Here is a 10,094-nt window from a genome sequence, read left to right as displayed (position 1 = left end):
TCAAGAAAAAAATTATCAGACAGAAATATGTATGTCGTGTTAAAATCGGAGAGACGAAGAAAAATATATGGTTGCGTTCTCACGAGAATGGGCGATGGAGGGGCCCATTCTTTATTTTCAATATTCATACAAGAATATAAATTCATTCTGTTGCAATTGAAATAAATGTGCAATGTATCGTTAAAAGTTATTACAATTATACAAACATTTACATATATGATTAAATAAAATATATATGTATACTATAATATAACTATATATTTTATATATGTACATATATACCATATATTTCAATTATTTTGAACTGTATTGCATAAATTGTTACTTATACAAAGTTATGTGATAAGAATCGAAAATACATATATTTGTGATACTTGAATTACTAGAAAGCTGCTCTATATATCTGTACTTTAAAAAGTAAGTGATATCCTAAAAAAATCATAAAAATGAAAAGGTCAGGCCATGTTCAAAAGAAGGTACTCAAAAATTTAAACGATCTAATAATAAATTATCACGAAAAGTAACTGATATGTTATTCAAGGTGCCAGTTTAAAGTGAACATACGTAAAGTATTGCTCGAGAGGAAATTCTTATAGGCACTGATTTCGAGAATATTCGCGAAAGTTTAGAATATTCAATAGTTCGATTGAGGATGAGAGAACGTGTAATGTAATTGTTTATTATCCGCGCAACATCTCATATTTGTTATTAGTATAACCAATTTTTGTTTCTTCTCGCGCAATCGCGGTTTTTATTGTTCGCCGTTTAATACGAGATAGCGCGAGTGCTTATTTTCCTAAAACGCGGGGTAACCGTATACCCCTGCGGCCGAGCGCTAATTTATTAGAATACATGTTTTATATTTTTTTTGCACGATGCACGTGGCATGAAAATGATGCATAAAATTTCTAATGAATTTGCTTTACAGTTACTAGATTTTGATCGTTCGATTTTCGAACATCTATGATAAACTTGTCTAAAATTTTGATACTCGTGTAAAAATTGAACAACTTGAGAAAGAGGTTCAAGCTATTTTTTTTCTATAGTCACTTTGTCACGCTTTAATATATAATTATTTTCAATTTGTAGCATTTTTACCCAATTAGGTTGTATTTTTAAATGTATTACAGATATGTTTGTGACATCATCTACTTCAAATTGTTCGCTAAAGTCAAATCCTAATAAAATCATAAAAATAAAAAGGTCAGGCCATGTTCAAAAGAAGGTACTCAAAAATTTAAACCTTTCAAAATTTAAACGATCTAATAATAAATTATCACGAAAAGTAACTGATATGTTATTCAAGGTGCCAGTTCAAAGTGAACATACGTAAAGTGTATATTATCTAAATTTAGTAATAATATATTACCATGAAAAGTAACTGTGATATTTTATTCAAGGTGCAAGTTCACATTGAATATACATACATATAAGTAAAACTGATTACAATTTGATTCTAGAAAATAAGTGCGATATGTTATTCTTAGTGCACAAAATATAATAGTCGTATATAGAGATTTGATTTGAAATTCATACTAGCCCGTACAATGAAAAATAATTGCTCGTAATTCCAGAGTACCAATTTGTTAATGACTCAGAAAAATAACATGGCGGCCTGCTCTCAAAAAACTATGATGTTTCTCGATGTCCATTTAGAAATAATGTCAAAGCTCTTACAGAATAATTACTACAACATTTGAAATACGAAAAGTATTACATTAGAAGAAGATTAGATTAAAATAAGGATTCAACGTATTTTTAAAAGCTCTACACACACAACGAAGTGAATATACAAAACTATATACAAATACCTTTTTCTTCTGTGTTTCTGAAGAAAATTGTAAGTCAAATGAAACCTTGCACTTTGAGAACCATGTCATTTTTGAATGTCAATTGAAAAGATACGTCGATGGATCAATGGCGAGGCCCACTGAGGATGCTGTGGCAATTGCACAGTGGGAGGCAAAGGATGCCGAGGCGCAAGCTTTCTTGATGCGAGGACTGGAGCTTGACCAACTGCGTTTTCTCACTGATTGTAAGACTGCTGCTGAGATGTGGGGACGACTCAGGACCATCCACGCGGAGAAGAGTGATCAATCGGTACAGGTATTATTGGGTCAATTTATAAACGCAAAAATGGACGCGACGGAATCAATGGCAGATTATATAGCAAAAATAATTTCGCTCACGCAGCGACTGAAAGACATGAATATGGAGCAAAAGGAGCCGATGATTATTGCTAAGATCATGTCAAGTTTACCTGAAAAGTACGATAATGTTCGCACGGCTTGGTATGCGGTTCCGAAAGGCGAACAAAGGTTGGATAAATTGACGGATCACCTTGTAAATGAAGAAGCTTTGCTAAACATTCGGAGTAGCACCGCGGAGCAAAAAGGCGAAGAAGCGTTCGTGGCACGCGGGAAACGATTGGGCGGTCACGGTAACAACAGCAAGGGATCACGTGATCCTGAATCGAATAGGAATAATGTAAGGCGAGGTAAATGTCATTTTTGTCATAAGGTAGGGCATTGGGCGCGAAACTGTAATGACAAAAAGGCATATTTAGAAAGTAAGAACAAAAATCACTCTCTGCTCACTGAAAATGCATCGAAAAACAATAATAAAGGCGAATTATTCAATGTTGAAACTTTAAGTAACTTTGATGATGATGATATGTGATATGCTGATTCCGCAGCATCTGAACACATGTGCTTAAATCGCGAATTGTTTAAAAGTTTTCATGAAATTAATAATGAGAGTCATAAAGTAAAGATTGGCGATGGAAATTTGCTTACTGTTGCTGGCATTGGTGACATAGATGTGAAGGTCAGAAATTCCAATGGATCATGTTATAAACACACGATCTGTAACGTTTGGTTTGTTCCGGGAATTAAAAAAAACCTTCTGTCAATAGGCCGAGCATCTGAGAGAGGCTTGAAAGTGATTTTTGAAACTGGCGGAAATAGGGTTTTGTTTTATAAAAACAATCAATTAATCGTTGATGGTTTTCGCAAGAACGGCAAATTATATAAACTAAATTTTATGCCTGTAAATAAAGTCGTTGATTCCTGTGTTGCTGTAACTGATACTTTAATGGAGTGGCATGAAAAATTAGGCCACGTAAATTTTCAAACTTTACGACAGATGATCTCAAATTCATGTGTGAATGATTTAAATGTGTCCGATTTAAATGATGTAAATCCATTTTGCGAGGGCTGTATTGCGGGAAAACAGCATAGAAATACTTTCCCAAAGGAAGGTGCGACGAGGGCTAAGAGTCCGGGAAAGTTATTTCATGCAGACTTATGCGGAAAAATGAGCCAAAGCTCAATTGGAGGGGCGAATTATTTTCTTTTGTTGAGAGACGATTTTTCAAGATACTGTTTCGTGTACTTTCTGAAAGAAAAATCTGACGTCTTTAATGCCTTGCAAAAGTTCTATGCAGAAGTTCAAGTTGAAATTAAGGGACTGAGAACTGATCGCGGAAAAGAATTTTGTAATGATGATGTTGAAAATTTTTTGATTAGCAAGCGAATTAATCATCAATATTCGACGCCAAGAGCACCCGAGCAAAATGGATATATTGAGAGAATGAACAGAACTATTGTTGAATCGGCAAAAAGCATGTTGCATGCGAGACAGCTACCACTATATCTATGGGCGGAGGCGACTGCGGTAGCAGTATATGTTAAGAATAGGACCGCAACAAATACTCTGAAGGGTCGAACGCCGCACGAATTGTGGCATGGAGAAAAACCGTCGATTGCGCATTTAAAGGTTTTCGGTAGCACCTGTTATGTTCATATTCCGAAGGACCGAAGAACTAAGTGGGAGTCGAATACTCATAAAATGATGATGATCGGCTATCATTCTGAAAGTAAAGCGTACAAGGTTTTTGACCCTGTTTCTCGGAAATGCTATGTGCGGCGAGACGTCATTTTTGATGAACGTCCGAGCACTGATGAAAGTGTTGTGATGGTCAAAAATGAGACTGAAGACCCACAAGAACGTGAAGAGTGTGTAAAAAGTCCGGTTCGGAGAAATCCGAGAGAACCTATTCCAAGAGAGCCGTATCTGCTCAGAGATAGATTGCCCTCTCTGACTGACTCAAAACGGATGGCTGATCTAAAAGTTGCAGAAGCGATGTATCTGGCTTGTGAACCTGTGTCTCTGAAGGAAGCGCTTCATGCTGAAGACTCGAATAAATGGATCAAGGCGATTGGAGAAGAACTTGATTCCCTTGAAGAAAATGAAATTTGGTCATTGGTGAAGAGGCCTGAAAACCAAAATGTAATTTCGAACCGATGGATCTTCAAGAAGAAGTATGCGGCTGGTGGAGAAATCGATAGGTACAAGGCTTGACTTGTCGCGAGAGGTTTTTTGCAAAAGGAGGGGGTTGATTACGATGAAATATTCTCCCCTGTAGCAAAATACAGCACCGTACGAGCGCTTTTGTCGATTGTCGCTGCTAGTAATTTTGAAATGATTCAATTTGACATAAAAACGGCCTTTCTTCATGGCGATCTCGAGGAGACCATATACATGGAACAACCTTTTAGATTTGAGATTGATGATCGAGTTTGTCTACTGAAGAAGAGCTTGTATGGCTTGAAACAAGCCTCGAAACAGTGGAACAAAAAATTCATAATTTCTTTGTTGAATCTGGACTGACTCAGTCGAAATAGACGCCTGTCTGTATTATTATAAAACTAAAGATTTTATGCTTTACGTTGTATTGTATGTAGATGATCGTCTGATTTGCGGGAATGATAAGGTGAAAATGAACGATTTGCTAGATAAACTGAGTGAAGCGTTTAAGGTAAAAAGTACTCATGCTGAATTTTTTGTAGGCATGCAGATAGAAAGAGATAGAGAATTAGGTATCTTGAAAGTGCATCAGAGTGCATATGTTACTAAAATTCTTGAAAGATTTCATCATGAAAATTGCTCATCTCTCTCTATCCCAGCTGATCCTAATATTAAATTTGTAAAAAGCGATGAAGCTGATATTGTAGAACGTAAGTTTCCCTATCGAGAAGCCATTGGTTCATTAATGTTTTTAATGATTGCAACTAGACCTGAGTTAGCTTATGTTGTGAGTGTGTTAAGCCAATTTTCTGAGAAACCGAATGAGAGTCACTGGAATGGAGTGAAACGTGTGTTTCGCTATTTGAAGGGGACTATGAACTTGGGTATAATTTTTGGTAAGACGACAGAGAATTGCCTCTCCATGTACAGTGATTCAGATTGGGCAGGAGATGTTAATACGCGCAGAAGTACGACTGGTTGGATAGGCATGTTGAATGGTGAACCAATAGCCTGGTTATCACAAAAACAATCCTGTGTAACGCTCTCTACTAAAGAGGCTGAATTTGTTGCTCTCTGTTCTGCAACAAAGGAAACAATTTATTTGAGAAGATTGCTCAATGATTTGAATTGTGAGCAGGAATTGCCAACAAGGCTTTATTGCGATAATCAGGCTGCTGTAAAATTAGTAAGCAATCCCGTTGTAACAAAAAGGTCAAAACATATAGATACACAGTATTATTTTACGTGTGAGAAACAAATGTCGGGTGAAATTGTTGTAATATATGTGCCTACAAGTAAACAACTTGCTGATCCATTTACTAAAGCATTGTGTAAAGAGAGGCTGCAAAGATTAATGTGTGAAGCAGGTATGGATGTGTAAAGAGCAAATACAAAATATTCATCGAGTGAGAGTGTTGTAATAGAGCGAATCATATTTCGTATTTTGGTCTCTCTGTGTATATCGCTAAGTATTTTGGCGTGATCACGACGCGATCACGTGTAACTGCGCACGAAAATCACGCGGAGCACACATGAGAATTCGGAGCACACGGAAGGGTATACTATCCTTTCACTCTCGTTCGACGTATCGTGGCGACCGGTACTAGCTGTTGTAGACTCTTGTGCCTGGCGTAATAAAATCTCTCTGGAGTATTCCGCGCTATACTTGTGTCATAATTACACTCAAATATACTGACAGTATTGTGCATACACATCTAAGTTGTAGTCTTTAATTCCTTACTCAACCAACACAAACATTAAACAACAACTATAATATAATTATATATTTTATATATGTACATATATACCATATATTTCAATTATTTTGAACTGTATTGCATAAATTGTTACTTATACAAAGTTATGTGATAAGAATCGAAAATACATATATTTGTGATACTTGAATTACTAGAAAGCTGCTCTATATATCTGTACTTTAAAAAGTAAGTGATATCCTAAAAAAATCATAAAAATGAAAAGGTCAGGCCATGTTCAAAAGAAGGTACTCAAAAATTTAAACGATCTAATAATAAATTATCACGAAAAGTAACTGATATGTTATTCAAGGTGCCAGTTCAAAGTGAACATACGTAAAGTGTATATTATCTAAATTTAGTAATAATATATTACCATGAAAAGTAACTGTGATATTTTATTCAAGGTGCAAGTTCACATTGAATATACATACATATAAGAAAAACTGATTACAATTTGATTCTAGAAAATAAGTGCGATATGTTATTCTTAGTGCACAAAATATAATAGTCGTTTATAGAGATTTGATTTGAAATTCATACTAGCCCGTACAATGAAAAATAATTGCTCGTAATTCCAGAGTACCAATTTGTTAATGACTCAGAAAAATAACATGGCGGCCTGCTCTCAAAAAACTATGATGTTTCTCGATGTCCATTTAGAAATAATGTCGAAGCTCTTACAGAATAATTACTACAACATTTGAAGTACGAAAAGTATTACATTAGAAGAAGATTAGATTAGAATAAGGATTCAACGTATTTTTAAAAGCTCTACACACAAGTGAACACGAAGTGAATATACAAAACTATATACAAATACCTTTTTCTTCTGTGTTGTCAAGAGGATAACCGTTACTTGAGATTATATTGACCACTAATTCAAGATTCTGGCTATAAAATTGTGGGAGTGATAGAAGCAAACACCTGTCTGTTAAATTGTATATTATATATTATATTGTATATTATATACTATAAATATATTCTCAAGTAACGGTTATCCTCTTGACATGATATTCAGCAGCATTAATCACCGAATTAAGCATCTCATTTCCAATGGAATTATGTTAGACAAATATAAACATAAACCAACACAAATTAATAACTCGGGGGGAAAAAAAGAAGAAACAAAAAAAGAATTATAGTTCCGTATATAAACAAGATTTCAGAAATGTTTGTCTCTTCGATAAATGAGCAGCATACATTTGATTGGAATAAAGTTAAAATTTTAGATCATGAAATAAATTACCAAAAAAAAATAGATTTCTGAAATGCTTCATATAATAGAACAAGAAAACGGTATAAATTTAAAAAAAGATACAGAGTTACTCAGCGAGTCTTATTTGGATGTACTTGAAAAATTAGCTAACATAGAAAAGAAATAAACAAAATAAGAATGTCATGTAAAAAATAATGCCTTTGTAAACAACCTGTGATATAAGTACCAAATGTATAACCGTTCTTCATAATGGCATGTAAAGTGATAAGTAACTGATCTGTGGCGTGAACGTTTATAAAGTCATCGATTTAGCAGATTCAAAAGTAAGCAATTTTCATTGTAACATTCAAACAATTTTTTCTAACAATAGTCATTTAAAAAAAGTGTGTCATTTCATATAGAAACGTATCATAATTAAGGGAAACTAAAACAATTCCACGCTTTCAAACGATGGAATGCCAAGTGTTTTCCACCTTTAAAATCATCATTGGAAATAATCCGCATTAACATCTGGAAATGATCCAAGAACAATATAGAGATGTATTCAGTCTCAAAATCATACACGCTACACATCATCAAAAGTTGTAATCGTTCGCATCACCCAAATTATTTTATATATGATTATAATGAACAGTAAGAATTGCAATCGTTAGCATTGTCGAAATGTTTTTTAATTTTATAATTGACTAATATTATATGACTCCACTGAAGAAGACTGCGTACAGTCGAAACGTTTGTGATTTAATGTATTATTATGTGATGGTTTTAAAATAAAAAATTATAATATTCATTAACATCCGAATATTTCAGATGACAAGTTAAATTTTCTCAACGTCACAATGGTTTTATTAAACAATCATGTTATTTTTTAATTGGTATCACAAACCAACATTTCGTTATTTAAACTTCTATTCGTAACATTCGATGTGTCAAAAAAGAGTTCATTTATGGCATTGTATAGAGACTTTTTTTGCATTTATCTTTTGCATCCTCTATTTCATAGAAAAAATTTAGAATTTAGTATAAGAGTTTTATTTAATAATAGTTACCCGTTGGAATTTATTTTCCGAACAATTCTAGATTGAAATTTTTAATAAATAAAAATAATGCTAATGTGGACAGTCAGCTCGTTTCTAGTGATAATCGGATTATACCATTATTTTTTTACGATTCCTTATATACCGCTAGTTTTGGTTAGTTTTAAAAACATAATAAAAGATCTTAATTTGAGAATTTCATATTTTAGTAAAAATAAAATGAATAAATTTATTAAAGTCCACAAAAATAACATCCCCAAAACAAATTGTTGTAACGTAGCTTATAAAATTAACTGCTTGAATTGTAACGCCCTTTATGTGGAGTAAACAGGATGACCAGTTACATACAAAAATTGAACATAGTAATCATATTAACTAAAAGAATAGGACTCACTCTGTTATTACTAAACATAGGTTTAATTCTGATCATCTGTTTGATTAGAACAACAGCTCACTTTTAGATGTGGAACCTATCTATGGAAAAACTTATTCTGAAATAACATATTATGAGACAAAAAACGGTCTTAATTTACAGACGGACACAGATAAATTAAATAAGAATCTCATTGATTTAATCAACCGTTTTTCAAAGATTAAAAAATTTTGATATATTTATACTTATAACTCTATTTGTATCAATTTGTGTTTAACCTTTTAAAAAAATTATTTTTAAATTTATCAATAATACTTGCAACATATTTTCCCTCGGAAATAGAAAAGACGCGCAAATTCGTGTCACCTTTGTGCTATGCACGCTCCTCACTCTCGATATCTAAGGTTTGAACGTCAGGTACGGTCAGGCCGCACCACTCGGAAGAAATCACGAAATTCTCGTAATACACGACGACTCAACCTCGGTAACTCAGTATCTGTATCTTGGTAGAGTGGCGTGGTTCTTTTTCTAAAGAATACTTAAATTTTAAGTTCCGGACAGAGAGAGAGAGAGAGAGAGAGAGAGAGAGAGAGAGAGAGAGAGAGAGAGAGAGAGAGAGGAAACAGGAATATGATTAACACTTTCAGACATAAGATAAAAGAGTAAAATATATACATATTTCCAAGAAGTGTGTACAAGGTCTCGGTAGAATAGGATCGAGGAACTAGTCGGAGATTGTTGTTCCTTCCGACGTAATTTCACGATTTTACAGTAGTGTCGGTACTAGCTCGGTACTTTTGATATTCTATTTTCTCCATATACTCTATAACTTCTTACAGCGTACTCGATATCATTACTTAATAAAGACTCGATATTACAATGTGTGACAAACGAATTTCACGTGTACAAACGGACTGTCGGTTCGTCGGCGCCCCTCGGAGAGGCTAGGAAGGCGAAAAGAATACGTAGTTACGCGGATTTCCGACGCAGGTCCCGTGCTTCGTAATTGCAATTAACTCAGTATTACTATTAGTCATTTTGAGCTCATAGACTCGGTACGCAATATCTCCTTGAATACACGGGTCCCGGTCGGGTCCGCGCTTACCGGAATGTCGAAGTGGTGGCCTTATAATTCTATGGACGTGGTCCGATGTTCCTCGTGTCGGGATTACCGTCTAGCCGAACAGTGAGCGGCGTTGGGCCGGCGTTACGCCGGTAGCCTCGCGCGGTGGCGCTGTGGTCGCAACACGCGCCGCTCCGAGTCAGCAATCGATCCTGATATCGATGTCCTCCTCGCCGCCTTTCACGGGCTCCTAAATGCTACAGGATCTCGAACTCGCCCTCGGGAATTCATCCGCAGAAGGTCTCTTAGGCGGCCCCGTGTCTATCCCGGCTGGTCCTTG

Source organism: Nylanderia fulva, unplaced genomic scaffold, assembly GCF_048542155.1.
Source record: "Nylanderia fulva isolate GAGA-0341 unplaced genomic scaffold, ASM4854215v1 Scaffold834, whole genome shotgun sequence".
Taxonomy (NCBI): Eukaryota; Metazoa; Arthropoda; class Insecta; order Hymenoptera; family Formicidae; genus Nylanderia; species Nylanderia fulva.
This window is presented reverse-complemented; position numbering follows the sequence as displayed.